Genomic DNA, 913 nt, shown 5'->3' with positions numbered 1-913 from the left:
CACTAGAGACTGATTATTCATATGTAAATTTGATAATACAGGTAATCATGTGATCAAAGTGTGACGATTTTTCCGTCCAATTGCCCTGACATGGATCATGCATAAATGATATTGACAATTTACAGCTCGATGTTATTTGGACAACCTTCACGTAAAAACTTCGTCTATCTTCACCGACAAATTATGTTTCGTCACGAGGCTCTGTTCTAGATTCTAATCGTTATTTTTCCATCAATCATTAATGTCTTCTAATTTGTTAAGTATATGCTATGACTATGTTCACTGATTGTTATAACGGAGGGGGTGTGGCTAAGACAGTAAGCAAGGTGAGAAGCCGGATAAAGAGAGAGAGAAGACGTAAAAAGGTAAACGGATGTGGAGAGAGAGAAGGAGAGAGACAGTAATACTAAGGACACAATAAGCTGCTTGAGATCCTTGACATCGGTAAAACAGAAAAAATAAGTTAAATATGATGAAGAGATTACAGTTCTTAACATTTCTTTGATTCTAGACCTCTAATGGAGTACCCAGTATGGCCCCATACTCCCTTCATTTGACTGCTAAAATAACATGGAACATTCTACCTAAGTATGAATTAAAACATTCAATAAAAGCAATATACCACAACGTCTGGAGTGACATGAAAGTTGCATCGGCTTGTGAGAAAACGTATTTATATCAAGACAAACAAAGACAAAAACTTTCCAGTGATGGAGTTCTGTGGCTATTCAGTCTGAAGGAAGAAATGAGAGCGCTCAGGTGCTGACAGTATTAATGACGCAGGTACTGGACGTCAAAACATTCTATATGGTAGGATTAAGTATCGGAGGATGTTTACTTTCTTAGAGGGATTGATGCAAGCGTTAATGATGACCCGAACTCTCTTTCTGTCTTTCTCACACACACACACTTT

Source organism: Penaeus monodon, chromosome 24 (assembly GCF_015228065.2).
Source record: "Penaeus monodon isolate SGIC_2016 chromosome 24, NSTDA_Pmon_1, whole genome shotgun sequence".
Classification (NCBI taxonomy): domain Eukaryota; kingdom Metazoa; phylum Arthropoda; class Malacostraca; order Decapoda; family Penaeidae; genus Penaeus; species Penaeus monodon.
This window is presented reverse-complemented; position numbering follows the sequence as displayed.